Source organism: Urocampus carinirostris, chromosome 11 (genome assembly GCF_059441175.1).
Source record: "Urocampus carinirostris isolate Australia breed hairy pipefish chromosome 11, RoL_Ucar_1.0, whole genome shotgun sequence".
NCBI classification, from domain to species: Eukaryota; Metazoa; Chordata; class Actinopteri; order Syngnathiformes; family Syngnathidae; genus Urocampus; species Urocampus carinirostris.
This window is the reverse complement of record NC_142359.1, coordinates 27,331,708-27,359,226: the sequence shown is the minus strand read 5'-3', so window position 1 is coordinate 27,359,226 and position 27,519 is coordinate 27,331,708. Positions and strand designations below refer to the sequence as shown.

The following is a 27,519-nucleotide window of genomic DNA, read 5'->3' as shown; positions in this document are numbered from 1 at the left end:
ACACAGTGACAAGGCCGCAAACATGGCAGGAATGAAAAAAAAAGAAGCTCAGAGAGTGCAAGAAGTCAGCCGTACGATCCACTCGCCTCGCTGTGAGGTGCAAGTGACCTGTTTTTTTTTATTTTTTTTATTTAGAAATAAGTGCCGGCGGATGATTCCAAATATGGGTATCGAATTGAATTGTCTTTATTGCAATTAATATCAGCCTTGTGAAACATTGCGTGCAACAAGATTGGAGCTGGGACTCCGGAGTAAACATGCAATAAAGAATTCAATTCATTAAAACAAGATTAAATAGACTATCAGATAATAGGCGAAAACAATAGTTTGTGGTGCTCAGAGGCGGGCCCAAGTTATAATAATTGTGAAATTCTCGTCAATGAACACAATAGTGCATCATAACAATAATATAGTGAAAAGAGGTGCAATGACATTTAATAACTCACATGGTATAAATTTTCAGTTTCATGCAATAGTATATATGTTTAGAGTTGTGTGTAATAGCATATATATCAACAGTTTCATTTAGCAACAGCAAATAAATAAATATAAAAAGTCGCAAGCTATTTTTTCACAGTTTTGTGCACTTGTTTATGGTGGTAATGGTCCTGGGGAAGAAACAGTCTCTGATCTGGTTTGTCCTTGTTTTGAAGGAACTGTAGGGGTGATAGGTCAAAAAGGTCGTGGCAGGGGTGGAAAGTGTCTTTTATAATATTGACGGGTCTGCTACGATAATGCAGGCCACCAATATCCTTTAGACCGGGTAGAGACAGTCCATGATATTTTGGGCAGTGTTTATTTCACCCTATATGTTATTCCTGTCTGCTCCAGTGCTCCTATCATACCAAACGGTGATGCTGTATGCCAGAATACTCTCCACTGTGGCTTTGTAGGAGGACATTAGCTGCTTCTGTTTCAGGTTGTTCCTCCTAAAAGCCTAAGTAAATGGAGTCACTTCTTGGCCTCCACCACCAGAGCCCCTAACCCTCTTACATGAGATGTCCATTTTTGAAATATATATTTTGTTCCATTTACTATATTGTGGATTTATATAGTTGTTTGGACAATATAGAACTGTGTTTAATTGCACTTTGTAGTTGACGTATAATGTTGACAAAAAGATTGACTATATCTTTGCAAATTATTTAAAATGAGACCTGTCTCTTTTTTTCTTTTTTTGCGATTTTTCTTGTTTTTTTTTTCGTTTTTTTCTTATGTTGTATCTAATTTCCCAAATTTTTACTTATTTTTCTCACTTTGTTTCTTCTTTTTATCTCTATTTTCCTTTTATATTTTATTTTTTCTTCCTTCTTTTCATAGCTTTTAACTTTTTTCTGTCTTTTGATTCTTTTTTCGTGTAATTTTTTTTCTTCTTTTGTCTATCTTCCATGGCCCTTCACGGGGCTTGTCAGGCCAGGGGCCCTATGTTCCCCCTATAGTAACAGGGCTGATCCACCCCTTCAACAGCGATGAGATTTCCTCCATTCCAGGTTTTCTACGGTATCATTCCTTTAAATCAAGTTAATTTTTCGAACTCGGTCTGGGCTTTAATACTCAATGGTCGGGTCGGGTCAGGCTGGATTTTTTTGGTACCATCTTACTTACTCTTCACCTTTCCTTTGTCTCTCTTAAAACTGATGTGTATTTCAGTCAGTGTTAAAAGAAAGACGAGGAAAATAAAATATGTAACCGATTCACTGAAGGTTTTCTATACTGATTCCGTGTTTTTTTTTTTTTTTTTTACTTCTTACCCCGCTTCTGAACCACTTTGCGACATGTAATGCCGCATAATTGCATCCTCGAGTTGTCTGGTGGGGCCTGATTCTTAAGCGTCATTTTTTCCACGCGGGTGAGGAGTGAAGGGTGTCGAGTTAACCGCAGCTAAATGGAAACGTTGATATTCATTTAAACCGAGAATTGTGTTTAAAGGAGCCTCGCTGTCTTCATTTTTTTTGGGGGGGGGGGGGGGGCGGGATTTGGGGGCTTGTGTGGTAGTTATTTGGGAACTCAAAACATTAGGGGTGTCATGAAGAATATGGGTGGTAGCGAAGGGTTTTTTTCAGATTGTCTTATACATCACAATTCTGACATGAGCGACTCTTAATCAATATCTGTCAAATAACATATAAAATGGTGGTTGAAAGTATAGCGAGAATATGAAACGTGTTTCAAATTCCCACTGGATTTTTTTCATCAAACAATTACCTAGCGGGGCGCTCAAGCTTGGGTCTTGGTGTAATTGGGCCACATCCACATCTGGTTTTCCACAAGAAAGGGTTAAAAAAAATGTTCCACTGTTTTTAGATATATCCATTTTTTTCTTCACAAAATAAGATAAAGATAAAGATAAAAGAAACCCATTTAGAGTTAATGAGAAAATACAGTACATGTGGATTAATACTGAATAAAATACAGGAACAAGAAAATACAGAGACATGAACTACTAGGAAAGCATGTATAGTGGTGAGTATGGAATGCTTAGAATGTTCTATACTGATTTTAAAATGTGTGTCACGGCAAACAGTAGGCAAAATTTCAAAATTCCGGCAAAAAACACTCACTGCAGAGGGAACGTGTCATGAATCGGAACAGGATCAGGACCCAATTGTGTGAAGTTTATCACACAAGCTTTTGTTTTACGGGAAATGGGGGCAGTCATGCACGTTAAGAAGCAGTATTGCTTGGAATGACAGGAAGACAGAGGCCGACAAGATCTATACCAACTGCCTGAGCAGATATCGGACAGATGGGGTCGATACCGGACTGGACGGGGCAGACTGGATTGATATCAAAACAAGATATTGAAAACAGGAAAAACTAGACGCGAACGAAACTGCAAACCGATATTAAACAGGACAAAATAAAAGGGAACAATACCGGACAGGAAATACCAACAAGAAACAGGACAGAGTCCAAACCCACGTCTTGCCACGCAGAGGTCTGTTGACGGAATGACAAAGGAAGATTGAGAGCACTGAGCTTAAATAGAAGGGAAGGCCATCTGTCAACGAGCCACAGCTGGCACCACACGGGGCTGCCCAATTGGGCGCCATGGAAACCGTGACAGAACTAGCGTGTTGCAAACCAACATTATTTTTTTTACCCGCATGCATTGGAATTCTGAATCGGTCGCCCTGCCTAACTACTGAGCATGCATGGAGTTAGTGGACCGGATTAACATAAAACTTTCATATTGGGGTGGTGGGGTCTAAGATTATGGTACGAGGGGTGACGGTTCACCTGCTGGCCACAAGTTAGAGACCCCTGTTTTAAGCGCACATGCACACTTGAGGAAATATAAAACACATAGAATGTGTGCTGTACCTGGGTTTTACTTTCGTGTGATCGTTTGATCCCGGATGGTGAGAAGGTGAGTTAACAAAACAAAGGTTAAGATGATGAGCAGTTCCTTGAAGGTTTTATTTTCACAATATCCCAGGCACAAATGAGCCACAGATCCTAGCTGCTGAAAACTCACAGGGCAAATAGGAAAATGGATTACAATTGTTCTTATAGTAAAAGGGCATACGACACAAAACCTAAACTTAGAGAGTGGAACTTTTCACTCAACAATGAGTTTTTGTCAACACTGGTTCGAAAAGGACTGACATAGTGCTGCTCAAGTCCACGTCTGGCTACAAAATAAAATTCAACTGAAATAATGGAGAACTTGAATAATCATGACTGAAATATTTGAAGAAGTTACATTATTACAAAGGGATCCATGAAGAAGTTATACATGACCGATTTAATGAAGAGGTTATAAATAAAGAAACCACACAATCATGACTCTATTCAGGCAGTGACACTTTTCAATACTACAGCAAGCGACACTTCATGTGAGCTGTATTTAAATATTAAACCCATGGAGGCGTTTGAGTGACAGCCATCCGGAATGTATTTACAGCATTAGCCAGAAAATTACTAGTTTCACGAAAGAGTATTTGTGCTCAGTTTGGCAATAGCATCCAAAAATGTAATTCCATGAGTGTTTGCGTGCTGTTTTCTGAGTTTACAGTTTACTTAAACTGTAGTGGAAATGAATTAAATTATGGTTTTGCTTTGTTAAAATCATAGTTGCCTGTCAATGGAAGTCATATTTTAGAATTGAGAATTTTCAGATTTAGTTTTCCTAGTTGAGTTAAACAATACATATTTCTTTGAGGACAGTTATATTTTTTTTGCGAAAAAACAAAGTTGCAATCATCCATCCATCCCTCCTTTTTCTTATTTTCAATAGTAGAAATCAAAATGCACATCAAACTTAATGTTACTGCTGTGTCAAGTGGAGGCTTCTAATGCACTACTAATAACCAAAGAAACAATGACCAACACAGTAAACGTAAACATATTGTATAGTCAATACATAACTGAATGTTTTATGATTTGTTTCTTGATTTTCGTTGCTTTTTAAAAATGTGTATTTCATATGTTGACGTAGTAAACTGAGGACATTTTGTATGTTTTGGAAACAATATAAAATTATGTTATTTGTAAAAATAACAGTTTAAATATTAAGAAGGGGGAGAAACATATTGAAAGAAGCTTCAATATTGTTTTTACCAAAAATATTAAGCTCTTAAACGTAACCTTGATCATATTTAGAGACCCCCACCTCAAATTGCTGTATTTTCATTTTCCCTAAAGCCTCAGTGTGTGATATTTAACCTCCAGATGGCACTGTGTTGTCTGGTGAGAGCGAGGGCCAGTGCCACAAAGCACAGCATGGCAGCTGAATGCCAATCAAACATTGGGGCAACATAAGTGTGAAGACCATTGGGTTAAAGAAATTCAAAATTATCGACATATGTTTTTTTTTTTTTTTAATAAACATTAACGTTGGTATGATAGTCCATGTATTTTGGCTAGTATTTAAATCAATGTTGATGTTTTTGTTTTTTACTAAATGAAAGTATTTTGTACCACTAAGCGGCAATAAATATTACACACTGCCCCTTTAAGTTCATTAAACTATAAAGGGAGTTGATTAAACAGTTCTTTTAACAAAAATTCACAATATGTAAAGGTAAGGACTTTAATTTGAAACCTAAATACTCTCTGCCACCTTTAAATGGCCTAAAGTCATTATCCCAGCTTCAGTTTACTTAATTCTCAATAAACTCTTCCTTGTCCATCTTTTAGGGGGTGTGGTTGGCATTTGGACTGTTTTTAAAACAGGTCTATTCTCACTTTCACCATTTTCAGGGTACATAAAAAAAAGAAGAAAACAAGCATGAAATCATTTGTAATAGAATTGTGATTTACCCACCAGATCCAACCGCTTATAAAACTTTCATAATCGAGTCATTATCCCAAAATCGTTATTGTGACGTACTCAACGATCCCTACCCCTAATGTTATAGAAAAAGCAGGACTGGTAACATGAAATAGAAAGAGAGGTCACTCTCACGTCCTGATTGGTTGACTTCTAACAAACCGTAAAAACAAATTCCTCGCTAGCTAAGCCCAGTGGTCCCGCCAATTTCCAACCACGTGGAGAGGGCTGCTTTGGATTAGCTGGAGGAGGACGAAGTGTCAGGGGGGAAAGTAATTTGCCTTTGCCGTTTTTACGAGCATTTAATTTGAAACAATTAAGATATTACGGCACCACAAATTCACAACACTGGAGTGACAGCTGGGAGCCATACCATAAACTTTGGAGTCGACCAAAGGAGCACTTTGCTTTGTCACCGGCTTCTAAAAACATTCATTTTTCCCTTTGGTGACACATGTACGGAAAAATTCGAGTGATGGGTTGTGTTCCAATAATAATATTAACCAATCATGTTAATCTTAAACACTTAAATGGCTGAATTGGTTGAATTGTATTCAACTTTTTGCATTTAGAATTATCTTCGATGGCATTGATAACAAAGTAGTGACTTTTTTTTTACAATGCGATGAATTGTGTATATATGTTAGTGGGCAGCATGTCAAAGAAGCCCATGACTTTCTGGGTTGTGTTGATGACTCTGTAAGGGTTTCCTTCCTGCAGTTGCACTCCCAGAATATTACACCGTGATGCTGTATGCCAGGAAAATCTTCACTTTGGGTTTTTGTGCGGAAAACCTACATTTCGTCTTGTTTTTCAAACTTAAAGAGAGTGTGTGATTTTTGACTAATATATGTTGATGTATGGTGTAGTTAAACCAAAAATGAGTAATGCAAAGCACAAGAAGAAAGACAAGAATTACCCCAGTTTTGTTCAGATGTTAACAAAACAATTAACTTATTAGCTAATTACAAAACATAGTTTGAAGGATTTAACACAAAACACTTTTTTTAATATATTTTTGGGGGGATTAGAAACAATTTAAAGCAAATATTTCCGTGGATTTATTACGAATTGAAAAAATAGTGCAATAGAATTAGCGGCAACATATTTTCCAAAGTATTCATAGAAATAAACACATACATTTTCCCATACAAAGGCAAGATATTTTTTACTGTCTTGTGGGCTTGTTTATGGTGGTGATGGACCTGGTGAAGAAACCGTCTCTGAGCCAGTTTCCAAGGAATTGTACTGTCTACTAAAGGGCAGCAGGTCAGAAAGGATGTGGCTGGGGTCAAATTAGTCTTTTAATATAATTGTCTTCCAATCTGGGTAGAGAACAGCTAATGATTGGGCTGTGTTTTTTAGTCTTTGTAAGCTGTTTACCATATTCCAAGCATACCACACTGTTCTGCTTTCCATATGCTCTCCAGTTTGGGTTTTGACTCAAATTTTGGATTGTTTGTCGCATTAAAGAACTCAGTTTTTCTTTTATTTTATCCACTTTTAAGTGTTTAAAACAAACATGTCTTTGGATTTCCCTTTATACCCCTTCATTTGTTTTTTGTTTTTTAATTTTCATCTTTTTTGAATAATAGCACAATGAAAGATGGCATTACCAGCAACACATTTCCAAAATAAGAGTAGGTAAATAAAATTCACATTTTGCAATGCATAGGCAAAATATTGTTTCACAGTCTTGTGGGCTTGTTTAGCGTGGTGATGGCCCTGAATCGATCTCTGAGCCTGTTAATGCTTGTTTTTAGGGACCTGTTGTGTCTACCACAGGGCAGCAAGTCAAAGATTCCTAATAGAGTGGAACCTCGGTTCTCGACCATAATCCGTTCCAGAACCCTGTTCGAAAACCGATTTGTTCGATCACCGAAATCATTTTTCCCATTAAAAATAATGTAAATCGTTTTAATCCTTTCCAACACCCTGAATGTTTACCTTGAATGTTTAACGTAAACATAAAGCTAACCCAGGCTAATCGTACGTCCGCGTTATCCTAATCTTCCGTACGAAAGATTACGCTAACATGAACGTGTAAAAATAAAACAAATCAGGTCGTTCACAAGTCATTTAGCACCCGGGTCTCCGGAATAAGTGGTGAACGGTTCATTGGAAATGGGGCTCCGTTACAACACCCTGAAAGTTCGGATCCGTTCCAACATCCTGAATCTTTACCTTGAACGTTCAACGTAAACATAAAGCTAACCCAGGCTAATCGTATGTTCGCATTATCGTAATCTTCCGTACGAAAGATTACGCTAACATGAACGTGTAAAAATAAAAAAAAGGATAAAGAAAAGAATTACGAATAGGATTTCTTACCTTTGTGGTGGTCAGCAGAAGGCGCAGGTGGAAAGTGGGGTATTCCCTAGCAAGATCAGACACTCGCACACCTCCTTCATATTTTGCTCTTATTTCTTTCTTAAATGCAATAGGTGTAAGCACTACTTTTCTTTTTTTAACCTGTAGCAACTTTGCTGCTTGCACTGACTTTCTTCGGAGGCATAATATGGGGCTAAAACACTTTGTACACCTATATTAAAAGCGAAAGCAAAACGAAGCATGTCCGCACGCGATAACAGTTGGTCACGAAAAGAGCGATCTACACCCGTGCGCCGCTTGACATCGCATCCTAGCGTACGCACTCACGCATTACCAGCGTTCGAACTCCGCTTTTTTGACCGAACAGCAAAGCAAGAATTTCTCGAAATTTTTGGTCGGACTCCGATTTGTTCGAACTGAGAGGCGTTTGAAAACCGAGGTTCCACTGTACACGCATCCTCCAAACTGGGAAGTGAATTTCTGGGCTGTGTTGAGGAAACCAATATAAAAACCAAGAATGGAGATTGTGTATTTGAGAAGGCTGCATAATACGATTGCACATCAACAACACCCCCCCCCCCCCCCCCCCCCCTTTCCTTACCTTCCTTTTCATAAATTTGAATTGAATATTATAGTCCTGTCAGCACTTGGCCGTAGAGTCAATCTCCCCTCCACCCTCAACTGTGACGTGCAAGGGCAAAACTGATGAAGGTGCGCTTGTGAAAATGTCATTTGGTGAGGGGGTCGGTGGGGAGTTTCTTGGACCTCTAACCGGAAAGAGTGAAAGAGGGGGATTGCTTGTGTGCATCGGTAGGGGTGCTTGACAGATAGCAGCAGTGGCTTGAGTCCCTTTTCATGAACACTGAACTGTAAAATGGAGAAGCGGCTGCAAAAAAGAAAAATCCCTGTGATAGATCGCCCAGACGGGTGTGAATGGTTCTTATCAATGGCCCTCAAATGATGAAGATAGAACGAGATTTTTTCAGTACCAGTCCGAGAAGACTGTAGAAAAGTTGGGGAGTTTGGAGATCGACGTCAGAGATTCATTTTTTTTTTTTTTGCTTTCCGGGTTCTTTTCTGGAGCAACTTGGGCGTGTGGGCGTTGATTGAACATGCTTCACACTGCCCCGCTAGAGCTGATGATAGACGTAATTGATACGTAGCTCATCAACCCCGCTTAAGCACTCCATCACCACTTCACCACAGATGACTCGGTGCTCGCCTCCAATTGCGTGGCTCGTGTTTGGATCGAGTAGGATATTTTTGTTCTAGTGAGGCTTGACGACTCATCGATGAAATGTGCTGTAGTCTGTTAAGGTTTGTGTTATAATGCTAAACAAGACTCCAAGAGACATTTTTTCCACTGTCATGTATTTTGGTGTCAGTAAACAAATTGAAGTCCAATATACCCCAGGAAACAGCAATAATTCGTTCTGACGTGGGGATTGTGAAGTGAAATGGCCGTAGAGCGCGGAACGGAAACCTATGGGTTCCGAAGTCACTGTACTCCAATTAAAAACATTAAAATAAACACTACTAATGTGTATTGTACGTATATATGGTTAAATGCTATGAAAAATACTATCACGGTTGCCATGGCGCCCAAATGGTCCCATGGACACCAACTGAAGCTCGTACTCAGATTGCTCCCCGTGACTACTTGAACGCTGCCCTGTGAGTCGCCTTTGTTCGGAGCGTCTACGAAACTCTGTTTTGACACGTCAAGCTCTGAGAATCTCAGTTTTTCCTGTTTTTTTGCTCTTGTTTTGCCAAGCCCTGTGAATCTCGTTTTTTTATCCCTGTGTTTTTGCTCCTGTTTTGCTCTCGCCACGATCTGTTTGATTTGTGACCACTTCCGCGTTCCGAGTAATCTACTTCCCGCGACCGAAGATCTCCGGCTCGAGTGTGCGCTCCTTTCTCTTTCCCTCAATAAACCGTGAGTAATGTTACGCGAGTGGGTTCTGCTTCCTGTTTCCTGTTCTGGTCCTGACAAATACATTGTACGTATTACGGGTGGAACTAAACAAAAGGAAGCAAGAACAGAGGCAGGTGTGCTCGAAAAGAGAGATGGTTTATAATAACACGAGGCGGTACAAAGTAACAAAAAATGCTTACAGGACTAGTGGTAATGAATTGTGCTGTTGAAGCCAGCACCAACTAAAAACAAGTGGTCACAAAATAATAACATGAGATGAAAGCAGAAATTACATGGGTATGGCAACCAGGATGGCAATAGGAATGACCTGACCACCAAACGACCTCACAAGAATCTTCAACTTCCCTCGGCCGCTTTTGCACCCTGTCCCTGGCTGTGAGGAGAAAGTCCGTCGGCCACTTCGATACCATGTCCCAGCAGTGAGCGGAGGAACCCTCTGCAGCTTTTTTGTCCCTTTCCCAGGAGAGAGTCCCTCAACTGCTTCTGGTCCCTGTCCTGTCAGCGAGAAGGTTCTTGTCCTGGTGACAAAAAAGTCCCTAGGCCGCTCCTGACCCATGTTATGGTGAGGAAATTTAAGGAACCTCGACTGCCCCTGTCCCCGCATATCTGTCGATCTCCGCAAAAATACATTTCCTTTCACCTTTAGTGAGATGTGACTTGAGATGGTCAAGTGGAGCAGCATGTTGGATGCTTAGACATTAACGACAGATTAAAACTAAAACTGATTTTAAAACTTCCACTTGCAAGGTTGGTCGAGCATGTAAAATTATTTCTTGTTTTAATAGCCTATTTAAAAAAAAAGAAAGGAAAGTCCTCATATTCTCAATTTTGTCTAAGCCTAACAGCAATTTAATACTACAATGTGGGATAACATTTCTGCCCCTATTCACATCACACATTCACTAATTCCAATTTTGCTCTCTTAGTGCTAGCCTGGTCATCCTGGAAGGGGGATTACCTCATGTGCGATCTCCTCTCAAGATTTCCTAATTTTCTTCATATTGAGGTTTTTGAGTTTTTCCTTGCCCTCAAGTAAGTTTTAGATCAGGGGATGGTGTAATATAAGTTTGTAGTTTGCAATAATATGTGGTCTGTGCAGCCCTTTGAGACTCCTTGTGATTAAGGGCTATGCAAATAAACATGACTTGACTTAGATAAGTCTCTAAGATGCCTGTCTGCTATTGACCGCTGACATATGAAATGCTGGTTTGCTGTCGGTTTGTATCATGGCATCATGAAAATGCCAATATGCAATTGTCATATACTCAAGTACATGAGTATTACACATTAGTACTTAATGTTTCCTCTTTTGTTATTGCAATGCTTTTATCTGGTGTAATTGTCATAGGATTTTACCCCAGCTATACGCAATGTCACAATTCCCATCTCAGCACGGATTGTCGTCGTATCTTGGGGCTCTAGTGTACTAAACTAGTTTCAATTAGCGAGAGAGACTTAAAATTAGCAACATGAAAATACTATTGGCATCCTGCAAATATTTTACATCGTTAGCTGTTATCTTCTACCACGCTTTTGTGGGTACGGCTTTTTATGTCAGGCAATCTCCAATGATCCTTCACCCCAAGAGAGCAAATTTTGGTCCCGAAGTGAGTTACGATCCGATAGTAAAGCCAGCTGGCATCGGGCCACGCAGTAAAACCGACTCTTCCCCATCACGTACATAATAACACCGATCCATCTTTGCAATCATTTTCGTCATAAAACGGCACATTCTCTCCATTGCCACCACTCCTAAGACCTCAAATTACGGCCAAGCTTTAATTGCTCTCTAAAGTGAGCAGGCGTGCTTTTGCCGTCCATCACCCGGCGACGGATTCCGAGATGGGACCTTGTCTAAGCGAAGGACCACAGCTTTTTTGGGAGTTTTTTTTTTTTTTTTTTTTTTTTAATTATAATCATTTTGTCAGTGTCTGAGCGATGTTACCTTGATGTTGAAGCTTTTTTTCCACTGGCAAAAAAAACCCCAATCGACATACACTTTCTCGACACTGTGCACTACATTGATCCGGTTAGCGACGATTGTGCTATTGCTAGGTTGGGAAATTGGTTGTACGATGGCTGGTTTACTTAAAGGAGATTATGCAGGAGATGGTTAGCGTGCAGCCCCACGGTGCAGAGGTTCATGGCTCAAGTCCAGCTACCGCAGCCTCATCGTGTTGAGTTTGCATGTTCTCCCCATGCCTGCGTGGGTTTCTTACGGGCACTCCCGATTCCTTCCACGTTTCAAGAACCTGCATGTCAGACAATTCACTCGCTCATTCACATTCACACCAAGGGACAATTTGGACCAGCATTTAACCTGTAACCTGTAACCTAACCTAACCTCTATATATATATATATATATATATATATATATATATATATATATATATATATATATATATATATATATATATATATACTGTATTTTCCGCACTATAGGGCGTACCGGGTTATAGGGCGCACCCCAAAAAAATAGTTTTTGGTCATATACCTTCCATAGATAAGGCGCACTGGATTATAAGGCGCTACAATGGGAACGTCGACAAAACAGTCAGATGATTCAGTCCAACTGATTACCCCCTTAACATTCCCAAAGCTTGGAAAGAAGCAAATATGTGTCGTAGACACGTGCGGATGCGGTGTCGTAGACACGTGCGGATGCGGTGTCCGTACGATGTCACTCAAATGCATCATTTCAAATATCATTCGGAAGGTTAAAGTATTGGGATTCAAGAAATGCCAAACATTTCTTAGCTTCTATTTTCTTTTTCGCTAGCAACTTTACTGTGCATATGACAATAAACACTTGGAATTGAGTTTAATTCACTCAACTCATCACAGCAACATCAAGATCGTTCTAAAACAAGATACCGGGAAAATATAAAGCCGCATAGCTCACCTAAGTTCTCACGTTCAATAATGATACGCAATCATGGTCTTCTTACAACCGTGAGTGAAGTAAATCCAAGAGAGTAAATTATTTGCAAATACAGACCAATAAAACATGTTTCATTATGGTGTACTTTAGCAAGCTTGCTAAGCTTGCTACGCCATTGCTAAACTCGGCCAATTGCAGGGTTTGTTTTGGCCATCTAGCCAATCCGAGGCTCCGAATAACTTCAGCCAATAGCGATCGATTTAACGGATGATTGATACATCTTTTTCAGCCGATTGCAGGGTTTGTTTTGGCACTCTAGCCAATCCGAGGCTCCGAATAACTTCAGCCAATAGTGATCGATTTAACGGATGATTAACACATCTTTTTCGGCCAATTGCAGGGTTTGTTTCGGCCCTCTAGTCTATCAGAGGCTCCAAATAACTTTAGCCAATAGTGATCGATTCAAATGATGATTGACACATTGGTTAGCCAATGAAACGCCGGTATATAAAATCCCAGCATACACCGCGGACTACTCCACGTTCGGGGGAAAATCGAGTCGGCGGCTGTTGCGTAAGTTGCGAGACCTTGTGATTTAATGTTGATCCATAAATAAAACGCACTGTATTATAGGGCGCATGGTCAGCTTTTGAAAACAATTAAGACTTTTAGGTGCGCCTTATAGTGCGGAAAATACGGTATATATATATATATATATATATATATATATATATATATATATATATATATATATATATATATATATATATATATATATATATATATATATATATATACAGGGAGTGCAGAATTATTAGGCAAATGAGTATTTTGACCACATCATCCTCTTTATGCATGTTGTCTTACTCCAAGCTGTATAGGCTCGAAAGCCTACTACCAATTAAGCATATCAGGTGATGTGCATCTCTGTAATGAGAAGGGGTGTGGTCTAATGACATCAACACCCTATATCAGGTGTGCATAATTATTAGGCAACTTCCTTTCCTTTGGCAAAATGGGTCAGAAGAGGGACTTGACAGGCTCTGAAAAGTCAAAAATAGTGAGATATCTTGCAGAGGGATGCAGCACTCTTAAAATTGCCAAGCTTCTGAAGCGTGATCATCGAACAATCAAGCGTTACATTCAAAATAGTCAACAGGGTCGCAAGAAGCGTGTAGAAAAACCAAGGCGCAAAATAACTGCCCGTGAACTGAGAAAAGTCAAGCGTACAGCTGCCAAGATGCCACTTGCCACCAGTTTTGCCATATTTCAGAGCTGCAACATCACTGGAGTGCCCAAAAGCACAAGGTGTGCAATACTCAGAGACATGGCCAAGGTAAGAAAGGCTGAAAAACGACCACCACTGAACAAGACACACAAGCTGAAACGTCAAGACTGGGCCAAGAAAAATCTCAAGACGGATTTTTCTAAGGTTTTATGAACTGATGAAATGAGAGTGAGTCTTGATGGGCCAGATGGATGGGCCCGTGGCTGGATCGGTAAAGGGCAGAGAGCTCCAGTCCGCCTCAGACGCCGGCAAGGTGGAGGTGGGGTACTGGTATGGGCTGGTATCATCAAAGATGAGCTTGTGGGGCCTTTTCGGGTTGAGGATGGACTCAAGCTCAACTCCCAGTCCTACTGCCAGTTTCTGGAAGACACCTTCTTCAAGCAGTGGTACAGGAAGAAGTCCGCATCCTTCAAGAAAAACATGCAGGACAACGCTCCATCACACGCATCCAAGTACTCCACAGCGTGGCTGGCAAGAAAGGGTCTAAAAGAAGAAAAACTAATGACATGGCCTCCTTGTTCACCTGATCTGAACCCCATAGAGAACCTGTGGTCCCTCATCAAATGTGAGATTTACAAGGAGGGAAAACAGTACACCTCTCTGAACAGTGTCTGGGAGGCTGTGGTTGCTGCTGCAAGCAATGTTGATCGTGAACAGATCAAAGCACTGACAGAATCCATGGATGGCAGGCTTTTGAGTGTCCTTGCAAAGAAAGGTGGCTATATTGGTCACTGATTTGTTTTTGTTTTGTTTTTGAATGTCAGAAATGTATATTTGTGAATGTTGAGCTGTTATATTGGTTTCCCTGATGAAAACAAATAATTGAAATGGGTATACATTTGTTTTTTGTTAAGTTGCCTAATAATTATGCACAGTAATAGTCACCTGCACACACAGATATCCTCCTAAAATAGATAAAACTAAAAAAGCCCCACTCCAACTTGCAAAATATTCAGCTTTGATATTAATAAGACTTTTGGGTTCATTAAGAACATGGTTGTTGTTCAATAATAAAATTAATCCTCAAAAATACAACTTGCCTAATAATTCTGCACTCCCTGTATATATACTGTATATATATATATATATATATATATATATATATATATATATATATATATATATATATATATATGTATATATATATATATATATATATATATATATATATATATGTATAAGTGTCAGCACAGCGGGCACAGTGGTTAGCGCGTGTGCGGCACAGTTCTGGGGTCATGAGCTCGGACCTCCTGTGTGGAGTTTGCATGTTCTCCCCGTGCTTACACGGGTTTCTTCCGGGCACTCCGGTTTCCTCCCACATTCCACAACATGCATGTCAGGTTAACTGGCCGGTTCAAATCGTCCCTAGGTGTGTAGTAGCGAGCGAATTTTCTGTCCCTGTGTGCCCTGCGATTGGCTGGCAACCAGTACAGGGTGTCCCCTGCCCACTGCCCGATGATTGCTGGTATGGGCTCCAGCACCCTTGCGACCCTACTAAAGATAAGCGGTGCAGCTAATGAGATGAGATGAGATATACAGTACAATATATATATATATATATATATATATATATATATATATATATATATATATATATATATATATATATATATATATATATATATATATATATATATATATATATATACATATATACAGGACTGTCTCAGAAAATTAGAATATTGTGATAAAGTTCTTTATTTTCTGTAATGCAATTAAAAAAAACAAAAATGTCATACATTCTGGATTCATTACACATTAACTGAACTATTTCAAGCCTTTTATTATTTTAATATTGCTGAATTTGGCTTACAGCTTAAGAAAACTCAAAAATCTCAAATCTCAAAATATTAGAATATCATGAAAAAGTATACAAGTAGGCTATTCAACTAATCACCTGAATCATCTAATTAACTCGAAACACCTTGCGAGGGTTTCCTGAGCCTTAAAAACACTCAGCTTGGTTCAGTAAACTAAATCACAAGTATGGGGAAGACTGCTGATCTGACTGCTGTCCAGAGGACCATCATTGATACCCTCCATCAGGAGGGTAAGACACAAAAAGAAATTTCTCAAAGAGCAGGCTGTTCACAGAGTGCAGTTTCAAAGCATATCCACAAAAAGTCTGTTGGAAGGGAAAAATGTGGCCGGAAATGCTGCACAACCAAGAGAGATGACCGCAGCCTTAATACAATTGTGAAGAAGAGCCGCTTCCAGAATTTGGGGGAGCTTCAAAGACAGTGGGCTGAAGCTGGAGTCCAGGTATCAAAAGCCACAGTTCACAGACGTGTCCGGGAAATGGGCTACAATAGCCGTATTTCCATGGTCAAGCCACTTCTGAACTCAAGACAACGGAAGAAGCGTCTGACTTGGGCTATGGAGAAGAAGCACTGGACAGTTGCAGAGTGGTCCAAAGTCCTCTTTTCAGACGAAAGCAAGTTTTGCATTTCATTTGGAAGTCAAGGCGCCAGAGTCTGGAGAAAGGCTGGAGAGGAGCAAAATCCAAGTTGCTTGAAATCCAGTGTGAAGTTCCCACAGTCAGCAATGGTTTGGGGAGCCATGTCAGCTGCTGGTGTTGGTCCACTGTGTTTCATCAAGTCCAGAGTAAATGCAACTGTGTACCAAGATATTTTAGAGCACTACATGCTTCCATCTGCTGAAAAGCTCTATGGAGATGAGGATTTCATTTTCCAGCATGATCTGGCACCTGCCCACAGTGCCAAAACCACCAGTAACTGGTGCACTGACCATGGCATCACTGTCCTTGATTGGCCTGCTAATTCCCCTGACCTGAACCCCATCGAGATTTTGTGGGGTATAGTTAAGAAGAAGATGAAAGACACCAGACCTACAAATGCAAATGAGCTGAAGGCCGCTATCGAAGCATCCTGGGCATCAATAACACCTCAGCAATGCCACAGGCTGATTGCCTCCATGCCACGCCGGATTGATGCAGTAATCCGTGCAAAAGGATTTCCAACCAAGTACTGAGTGCATCAATGGACAATTTCAAATGTTTGATTTAGTTTTGCTGTTATAACATTATTTTTTTACTTGGTCTGAGGAAGTATTCTAATATTTTGAGATAGGATTTTTGAGTTTTTTTCAGCTGTAAGCCAAAATCAGCGATATTCAAATAATAAAAGGCTTGAAATAGTTCAGTTGATGTGTAATGAATCCAGAATGTATGACATTTTTGTTTTTTTAATTGCATTACAGAAAATAAAGAACTTTGTCACAATATTCTAATTTTCTGAGACAGTCCTATATATATATATATATATATATATATATATATATATATATATATATATATATATATATATATATATATATATATATCGCAGGGCACACAGGGACAGACAACTCGCTCACTCATTCAGACCTGGGGACAATTTGGACCGGCCAATCCACCTGAAATGCATGTCTTTGGAATGTGGGAGGAAACTGGACTGCCCGGAGGAAACCCTCACAAGCACGGGGAGAACATACAAACTCCGCACAGGAAGTCCGGTAGCTGAATTTGAACTATATATATATATATATATATATATATATATATATATATATATATATATATAAATCACATATATACATATTTGGGCTTCTTTAAAATATACAGCTAATTGCTTCTTATCATGGTCTTGGATATATTAGAAAATTGGCTTTGAAAGTCTTTAAAAAGGCTTGAATTTGGACATGAGAAGGGAGTACAAACCCTGTAAATTGTATAATGAAAATATTAAACACTTCTATTCCAAAATGGGCTTTAGAAAACTGGATTCCTTTGGCGGATGGAAGGGGGGAAGAAACGAGTCCATTTTCACGCACGCGTGCACGCATGCACGCACGTGAAAACACACCTCCAAGTCGGAGAGAGAAATGTGAGAGAGGGGGGGAGTCGGGAGAGAGAGAGAGTGAGGAGAGAGCAGCACTTTTGCAAACCACAGACTCGCCACGTTCTTGCCAATGGCGAGCAGAACGTAGCCGGAATCCCCCCCCCCCCAAAAAAAACCGAGATTTCTCCTACTCCCCCCGAAAAAACATCAGGCAAGGAAGAACAGGAGTAGGGGAAAAAGAAGAATAAGAAGAAATAGCGGATTTGACTGTTCTTCTTTCCCCACGTTGTTGTTGTGTGTGTGTGTCTCTACTGGACTTTCGTTGCTGGATTTAAATTAAAAAGAGAACAAAATAAACTAAAGGGGAAAGAGGCACGCTGTACTGAAGACGAGTTTGAAAATGCTGAGAAGGTAAGGAACGTTTGTTAATGTGTGAGAGTGTGTGTGAGAGTGTGTGTGAGAGCGACAGCTGGGCTGCCGCAGTGATTTCAGGTGCGCTCAGCTGTCACCCGCAAAACCCTCTTTGCGGTGCGTTTAGGGGCATCCTGATTTTATATGACTTCAAGGGCTCCTCTAATTTCAATGTTAAAATATGTGTGAATAGTGTTGCTGTGGTTTTGGATTTTACTGTTTATTTAACTTTTTTATTCAAGGGAAAGGGTTGTGTATTTTTTTTTTTTCCGGAAAAATATTTACATTTACAGCAAAAGTTTGACTATCTTATTTTGTCTTTCGTTTTTTTAGTAAAATACGGAAATACAACTTTTCTTATTTTTAACCTAGGTTAACCCTATAACGTAGCGTTACTACATTCCCATTTTTTTCTGGAAATATAACAAACAAAACAAGTTATCAAAATACTGTTCATGAGCCGATACTAAGTATATAAAGGTGGGGAATTCAGTAACCTGCTGCTCCCTCACTACATCCTATTTGTTTTGTAATGTAAAAGAGGAAAATACATATAACCTACTGTATTTTTGTTACGTTACACTATATTTCCCTCTTTTTTTTCTATGAAAATAACAAAAAATATTACTGACCATGGGCAAAAGGTATCAGTGGGTTTTTATTAAGTCATAGTAAAAAAAAAACAACAGTGTCAACCTCTAAATAAAAAGGAAAATAAAAGCAAACAATGAAATGTTTTCACAAAACTATTGATATTATAGCATATCCATGTAACAAAAAAATAAAATAAACATGCTTCCCCTATCTTTGTAAAGTAAAATAAAAACAATTAAAATCAGCAAAAATAATGTACAATTATTTTATTATTGGATGTTTTAAGAAGATTAATATTAGCGAAATGTGTCCCTTTAAAGCTGAAAATAAGTTTTTTGTGATCACCGTGGCTCAGAAGGTGACATGTTACTAATTTTGGGTAATAACATATATGTAATTTGGGATTTGACTACATTTGAACATGGTTTTTGAGTTTTACCATATTCTCATTTTGTTTTTAGTAGAAAAAAAGCAACAAAAATGCACTACAAATTAAAAAAAAAATCATCTGTCATTCCCACTAAAAATGTTTAACTGGGTTCGAGCACTGTTTCTTTTTTGTGAAATACAAAACATAATTAAAACCAGCACAATTATGTGCTAAGTTTTCACAGTATTGTAATTATTCTATTACTTTTTCCAGGGCAATCTTAAGGAGCTTCATCAAACAAAATACACTATTAAATGTATGTGCTACCTCATGAGCAGTTAAAAAAAACAAAAAAAATAAGTGTATCCATCCATTATCTGCACCGCTTATCCTCAGTAGGGTCGCGGGGGTGCTGGAGCCCATCCCAGCTATCTTCGAGCAGTGGGCAGGGGACACCCTGAACTGGTTGCCAGCCAGTTGGAGGGCACAAAGAGACTGACAACTCACTCGCTCATTCACACTTAGGGACGATTTGGACCAGCCAATTAACCTGACATGCATGTTTTTGGAATCTGGGAGGAAACCGGAGTGCAAGCATAGGGAGAACATGCAAACTCCACCCAGAAAGGCCGTGCTGCACCCCAAAACTGTATATATTTAACAAATATCTGCCAGTGCAAATATATATTTTTATTACATTCTAATGTGTTTAAGCAAAAATGATAAACAAATAATAATATGCAAGACTTTTACTTTTTGTTCTATATTTTATTAGGTTTACCGTGCAAGCTTAAGCAGCCTCAACAAGCAAATACGCTTTTACATACACTGTTCAATATAATGAGCAGAATACGTGTATATGACAATAAAACATGTAGTAATCTGTTGCCCCCTACTGATATGGATGAATGTTGCAGTTAGTCAGCTGCTCACTGGACGAAAGCAAAGATACTGACCAATGGTATGCTTTTTTTGGCATGGATAAAATCAGGAAGTATTCCGCAGCGGTTTACAAAACGTCTCTCGGCACACAAGTGTGAAAACCACTCTCAGAGTTTATTCGAATAAAATAAAAAAACTATAAAAACTTTTTTTGAAAAGCAGGCGATCTCATACGTGGTTTTGTAGAGAATGGAGACAATGTTTTTTTTTTAATGACTGCAGAAGCGCCTCGAATTTCCATTTATGGACTCTACTCGTAATCATGTGACATTTATACTGATATTCCTCACATTGTTTGCACCGATATGTCGTAGATTGTCTGCCCTCGTATGCCCAAATGAATCATTCACAAGCTCACGGTCAACTACTCCGAGATGAACTTTGAGTCGGTAAACAGACCGAATATGCACGCAAATCCGGGAAATGTGCCGAAATGAATCAATGGGAGGTCAAACGGCAACTCTGAACGACTATTTCTGTCAACATGGCAATCCTCCCGAGGTGTACGTTGTAATTCTCGGAGTGGCTATTCTTGGTTGGAGTTCAGAAAAGCTAGCAGCTGTGTGTTCTTGTGGCCACCAGGAGGCCATTTTTACAGTGAGACGACCTTTATTGAGACAAAGTTCACTCTTTATGGTTAAAAAAAAAATATTTCGGCACATTGTCTGTCAAATATATATCCATGATTCCCGGCAGTTGTAGGAGTAATCAAAAATAAAATCTGAAATGATCATGTTGCCTAAATTGACTGGTGGCAAAGAAGTTAATACAGGTTATTGACTGTGGATGATTATTTAGTTGTGAGTTTGTTTTTGTTAAATATTTCCCCTTTCTTCATATTTTACAATATTTGTTTTATTTTATTTTTAAAAATTATACTCAAGAAATATAAAAATATACTTAAAATGAGCAACATTTACATTTGACAGCAACATTTATTTATTTATTTGCCTAACTTTTTTTTAAATTTTTTACTAAAGTTTTACTAACTGTAACAATTAAATCACCCAAATTACATGCAATTTTTGTAATGTATTTGTCACGACCGGAACAGAATCAGGACCCAAATGTGTGACGTCTCTCACACAAGCCTTTTATTTTACGGGAAATAGGGAATCATGCACCTGATGCAGAAGTCTGGCGTGGAATGGCAGGAAGCCAAAAACTGACGAGATCGATACACATTGCCCGAGCAGATATCGGACAGATGGGGTCGATACCGGACAGGCTAGGACAGACAGGATTGATATTCAAACAGGCTATCGAAATTAAGCAGGACAAACTAGACGGGAACAAAAACTGGAGAGAATAATAAACAGGACAAACATAATAACGAACGATACTAGACAGGAAACTGAGTCAAAACCCCCGTCTTGCGGGGCAGAGGTTCGTTGACAGACTGACAACCAAAGAGTAACAGGGCTTGGGTTTAAAAAGGGACAGGGAACCAATCCGGTAGCCCGCAGTGGCTGGCTCCAAATGCGCGGGCACAGGTGATCCAAATCGGTAATCATGACATTATTTGACTTATGTATTTAGTTATTTATTTATTTATTGAAAAAAGTAATCAAACAAAAAATATCCATACATTAACATGTGGGTGAACATGTTTCCTCTTTTTTATTAGTTAATACTGCTAACTTTTTTTTTTTTTCTTATCTTGTTTTATTGAGCAAAGATTATCTCAGTAGAACAAAGGCTCATTCATACTACATTCTAACTTTTTATAAAGGAAGTAATAATTTAATCATGTGCAGTATTCTTACTTTTTTAACTATATGCAGTGCTATATTGAACAGCTTCATCAAACAAAATGTGTATAGTTTTAATTTTAACAATTTGATGAATATTTTTGTTTTCATATGTTTATCTTGTTTTTTAAGGTTTTGGGTTATTTTTTTTCCAATTATTTTCTAAAAAAACATGCCCAAAACAAAAGTAAGAGTTCAAAGAAAAATCTGATAGTGGAACAAAGTTATTTTTTTTAACTACTGTGTATTTTTTTAGTAACACTAATAATTAAATCAACAAAATTATGTGCAACATTTGTATTTTAACTAATTTATTTGATCAGTTTTGCAGTGCCATCGTAAAAAAGCTTCATCAAAACAAAATACATGATTAGATATAAAGAAGTGGCTGAATTATTTTGCTCTTATTTATGATTTTATTACATTTTAACTTGCTTTCAATGTTCAGGGTTATTTTTTTTTTTTTTGTAAAGAATGTCAAAAATACAGAGAAAAAAATACTAATAATAACAATCTGCTGCCATCTACTGATATGGATGAATGTTACAGTCACTCGCTTAGTCACTTGGAAGAAAGCAAAGTTTCTGACCAATGGCATGCCTTTTAACAAATATAAAATTGGTTCATTTCCCGTGGCACACGAGAAAAAAACACTGCTTTAAACGTTTGTACAGCTTATAAAAAATAACTCGAATAATTGTTTTGAAGAACTCGTGATCTCATACGCGGTTTAGGCGTGAATGGATCAGGAATGTCGGAGCTGGGCTTTATGTCTTTCAGATGTCGTGTATTTTGAAATGTGCCGTGACACATGTGGTTTAAATGTTAAGCCCGCAGACGTTGGGCGGTTTTCGCGAGGGGAAGCCACCCCAAAACTCCCGTCTCGTCGAGTCAGGATTGGTTATTCACCTTAGGAAAAAACCATATCGTTAATCATTCAAGGTTTGGATTTGGACCTCTTTTGTGGTTTTGACTGCAGCCCATACGGTTGAGTCCGTAAAAGGCGCGATTGGAAAAATTGTGGAAGAAGTAAGCCCATAAATTGACCGACAAAAATCATATTTGCTTTTAGTTTGAAAAAATGTAGTACGGAATACATGATACGACAATGCTATCAGGAATAGTCACTAAAGACTCAGTCGGTGTTGTTTTCTCCGCGTGACCGCCATCTTTCCTAGGCAGTCAGGTAGGTTACCCCTAATATGTGACTCAGCACTTTTGGGTTCATCGACTCAGCATTTTTCACCAGAAAGACATTCTACTCTTTTAGACCAAAATGACATTGAATATCAACACCATATTTTACAGGCAGTTAAGTAAACCCTTTGAGACTATACAAATAACTTGACTTGACTTAATACAGATAATTTGAATAGTGCCGTTAAGTTCCTTATTTATTGTAATGTTTTTTTTGAAGAATGTCATGCATTCCGCATGCATTCTTAAAATTGTTATGGTGTTCTTGAATACATTTTACATATCCTGTGCAGTCTTTTGAGTCATCTTGTGATTAAGGCCTATACAAATAAATGAGATTTGACTTGACTATTTTCAATCAACAATTCATCTATGTTCAATGCTTTGAAGATGAAATAGAACAAAATGGAATCATTGTCATTGGTAATAACTTTGTGAAACGTATTGTAGACATGGCACTCCAGGGTAAACATGCACCAAAAATGTTAAGGAGAAAAAAAGATGATTTTTTAAAAAAATATTATTGATGAAATAACACAATCAATTTACAGTAGATATTGTACTCATGGCCGGAATCAAATTAATATTTAATATATAATTCAAAAACACCAATACTATCATGCTTTCTATAAATGATAAAGATTAATCAATGTCACATAAAGGGATAGTGTGTAATACTTAGTACCTCCTAGTGGTACAAAAAACATTCAATAAAAAAGCAAAAAACACATTAATTTGAATAATGGGCAAAAATACTGAGATATCATATGTGGATTTTTTATGAATATTTATCAGTCGAGAAACGTGTTTTCCTTTTACATAGGAGTCCCTACCTATAAGCCACCGCCTTGTTTGTCTGTTATCTCGCTGCTACGCTAGGATCATTTGACAGTTTTTGATTTTTGATTTTTATTTTTTTTTGTTTTTTGCATTAGACAGTACATTGTCATCTAGTGGTCAAATGTTACACATTGTAAGTTTAAAGGTACAGCTCCGGCATTCAAATAATCTAAAGATATACATTTTTGTCTGTATTTGCTTTTTTTTTTTAATCTTTTTGTTTGTTTTCATTAAAAAAATTATCAAACACCACAGACATTATTTTAATTATTATTTAATCCTTATTTTATTTTTGTTCTCTTTTAAAGTGACACAGTATAGTATTTGACCACTAGATTATTAGTATTGTGTAGTGCAGGGTTCCCCAAACTTTTTGAAGATGAGGGTTACTTTGGGTGAGTTAAAGGGGAACAGTTAAAAATAAATTTCTCGTTTATCATGTTATTTCTGTTATTATCAGGTTGTAACTATTAAAAGTAGAGTTAAAATAGGCAAAGTCTACACAAAAACATCATGCAAGTTAGAAATCAAATTTCCTAGAAAATCGCAATGACCCATGACTGGTGAGCTATTTTCAGAACCTGTGCATGGCATACTCTGGTGTTGTCAGGGGCTACCTTTTCCCCCGCGCCCACTTCGTTGGAGACCTCTGAAATTTAAGAAAAAAAGGAATATCTATTCGACGAATTGTTTCAATACTCTGTGACTAGTGGACTATTAAAATACAGTAGACACCACTTTAGTCCTTAAACCTGAAAAGCTTCAAGGTTGGCTCATTCCAGAGAAACCGCTGCTAAAGGGCATTGTACGTTACACGTCAGGAGAGTGCTAGCATGCTAGCTTTTTTAAATTTTGTGCTTTTTTTTTTTTCTCCTTGTCGCCGTGGGCTTGGGGGAGTCAGATTTTTTTCTCACCTTTCCGTCAGTTTGTCAGGGAAAGAAGCTGAAGCATGGCTGAGCTTGTTGGACCAAATTAAGTCATCGTCTTTGCCTTTTCGTCCCGATTTTGTGTCCCGCGTCTCACAAACTCACTCAACTTTGTCACTGTGAATGCATCTGCTAAGGCAGGGTTTCTCAACTGTTTTCGGGCCAAGGTAGACATTTTTTCATGAAAAAAAAAGAAGAATACCTTCTTTTGGAAATGTTTAAAAAATAATTCTGGCATCAGTTGCTTTTGTGTTTTTTTCTAAACTGACATGTCATTGTGTGGTGTAGTGCAGGGTAGAGGTAAGATCTTAAGCCCAAGCCCGAAACTAAATTTGAGTCAAGCATCAGCCAAAATCACCCCCTCCTCCTTCCGAGTCTTCCCAGATAAAATATGACAATTCAGCTTTGCTTCGAGCTTAGTCCCTCAAATCAAACGAATTGTTAGGGCCGGGTCTGGTTGGATTTTTTTTAAGCGCGATATTACCGTTACTTCAGGGGTCAACAGCGTTTTTGAAGATGAGAGCTACTTTTTTATTACTTGTTGGCATTAAGGACTATGGTTTTAAAGTACATTTTCTAAAACAGTTTATGGTATTGCTACATTGCTACTATTAATTGTTCACGGATCCTGTAACCACCAGGGTGTCAGGGCACCATCTTGGGCAAGTACAGCCTGGCGGCGGCTATCCCTCTCCGATCTGTTTTTTTGGGTAGGAGTTTGCTTCCCCACATAAAACAGTTAGTACTGGTTTCCATTACTATAATTTACTACTAAATCTCAATGACTCATTACTGGAAAACTATTTTCAGAATCTGTCTGCGGGATATTTATGTGTTTTTAGGGTGCTACCTGGGCGAGCACCATGTTGGAATCCCCTGGTGTAGTCCAACAGAAAATGAGTGATAATTAGCTCAAGGAAGACGACAAACTAGAGACTCAAAGAGACCAAACCAATTGTCTTCTCTCTTTTTTGCCTTTCACATTCTTTCGGTTTTTGTGGGGTACCCTTGGCAGCAACATAGTTCACAATCATGTCATCCCCCTGTAAGTGAGCCCATGTAATATATGCCATATTATATAAATGCAAATTTTTCAACCTGTGAGTTATACAATGCATGTCTATATGATAGTTCATGTCTCATCTCATCTCTCATCTCATTAGCTGTACCGCTTATCCTTATTAGGGTCGCGGGTGATAGTTCATGTATGTTTGCTTAATCTAAATTAATATATTTTTCCTTATTGAAATATCTTTTACCACTACGCGGCACTAAATAATACACTTTGTCCCTTAAAGCTTGCTTTGTCATGTTGTTTTGACATTTTTTTCACTTTATTGTTTTTTTGTTTTTTTTATGTAAGTTTGTTTAATGTTGAAATTTAAACATGCTTTCCAAGTTTTTATTTTTTTATACTGTAAGGCGCCCCGAAAAATCCTCAAAGATTTTGGAAAGTGCGTCTTATAGTCCGGTGCGCCTTTTATACCTGAAATTTTGGTACATAGAATTGGAAATTCATAGCTAAAATCAACTATACTATACTGCCTCTGAGAAACATAGATTGGCCATCAAGGAGAACACAGTAAAGATTGATAAATTAATTAATTAGTTTCATGGTGAAATGATAATACTAATTTATGAAATTACGGAAATGCCATTTTCTATTGTTTATGCAACCCTAGCTCATACTATAGTTTTATTTCTATGCGCCTACAGTCCAGGTCAACTTGGAAATGAAAATCAAGACGATAGTTGAGGGTTGCTCTTTATAAACGCTTTATAGTGCTTAAAATACGTAGTAGCACCTTCGGTTCAGCGGACTGGATTGAACGTCTGCGACCTGTAGACGATAGTTTGCGCTCGATACAGTACACTTAGACATTTTTTTAATCCATTTATGCTATATTTGTATAGCTTGCACTCACAATGAACAAAGATGGAGTACATAACAGAATATGCAGTGAGTTGCGAGCTCGTTTCAAAAAGGTTGCAAGGCAAAGTGAGAGAAATTCAGGAAGACGCATTGCGAATTGTTTTCGATTCTTCTTCGGTGGCCTCTCTGATTTTGCACTCCTGCATCGACTCAGGAGTGCATATAACCCAGGCATGTCCCCCCCACTCCACTCGATCCGCAATTATAGTGCGTTGCCTTGAAGAAGCCAGGCGGAACTAAAATGACTTTTTGTGTCCGGTATAATGACTGCCATTTGGCTGTGGCGGCGAAAAGGGCTGAGATGAAAAACGATGAAAAAGAAACTGGAAAACGTCTACGGTCGCCTCTTTCCCGGACCAAGAACGACTGATATACCAGAACAATCCAAACTAAGCTTAGGCGACAGAAATTAAATATGAATACGAATTTAGGACATGATTTTAGATCCTGGTACTATAATCACTATTGCTGCGAGCTAGGACTAGCAGAGTGCATAAATGTCAGACATGGCAGCTCTTTTTTTGCCATTATTTTTGTCCATTATTCCCAACCCTATATTGTTGCGAGCAGGTACTAGTAGAAGGCACTCCTTTTGTAAGGCTAGCGTTCTGGCCTGACTAAATGAAATGCACAGCTGTGGGTGTAATCCATTATCCCTGTTTGACAATTAATGCGAGCAAGGCCAAGCAAAGCACCTTTTTTTTCCGATTGCCATTGTGGGCTACCTGAAAATATATGCGCGGTTTTGGCTGTGATCCATTATTCCCAGTCAACTATCACAGAGAGCGGGGCTCAGGATCACATTTGATGTGTTTATTATTAATTATTTATTTTTTGCCTAAAATTAGCAGCACCAATGCGGCCACCATGTATTATTACTAAACAACTAATGCTGAGAGTGGGGGCTGAGAGCAAATTGGTGTAATTTGGTGTTGTTGTTTTTTTCTATTCTTCCACCTAAAATGAACAGTACCCTTGCATCCACAATCCATTATCCACGGACA

The 27,519-nt window shown here is 38.4% G+C and overlaps 1 protein-coding gene across 22 annotated transcripts in view; it reads left to right on the top strand.

Annotated features, from left to right (window-relative positions):
• ptprda (protein tyrosine phosphatase receptor type Da) overlaps positions 1–27,519 on the top strand; it is a 482,747-nt gene that overhangs the window by 271,364 nt on the left and 183,864 nt on the right. The window contains exon 1 of one of the 22 annotated variants that reach the window (XM_088346745.1): positions 17,758–17,962. The exons of the other annotated variants lie outside the window; for them this stretch is intronic. The gene's annotated coding sequence lies outside the window, so the exon portion shown is untranslated. Of the gene's footprint in view, positions 1–17,757; positions 17,963–27,519 lie in introns of those variants that run through there. 22 annotated transcript variants of the gene reach the window in all.